The sequence below is a fragment of the Phytophthora parasitica genome (assembly GCF_000247585.1).
Source record: "Phytophthora parasitica INRA-310 unplaced genomic scaffold supercont2.447, whole genome shotgun sequence".
In the NCBI taxonomy this organism is placed as follows: Eukaryota; Oomycota; class Peronosporomycetes; order Peronosporales; family Peronosporaceae; genus Phytophthora; species Phytophthora nicotianae.
Window position 1 is genome coordinate 249 of NW_008649433.1, and position 226 is coordinate 474.

Consider the following 226-nt stretch of genomic DNA (forward strand, 5'->3'; position numbering starts at 1 on the left):
GATAAAGTGCAAACGGTTATTATCCCCCGTTTGAGTCCTGCGTGACTGATGTGATGGAAAAAGTCGCATTCCAATTCAGCGGATCCGTCGCCAAAAAGATGTGAAGAAGAGGTGCGAACGCTTGAAAGCAGTTCTCTGGTGTCGTCAAAGCTTTCGCCATGGCCTCTAAATGTGCCGGTAATTCTGCGTTACCTGTGCTACTCTCTTCTTGCTCCGCAGAGCTTTC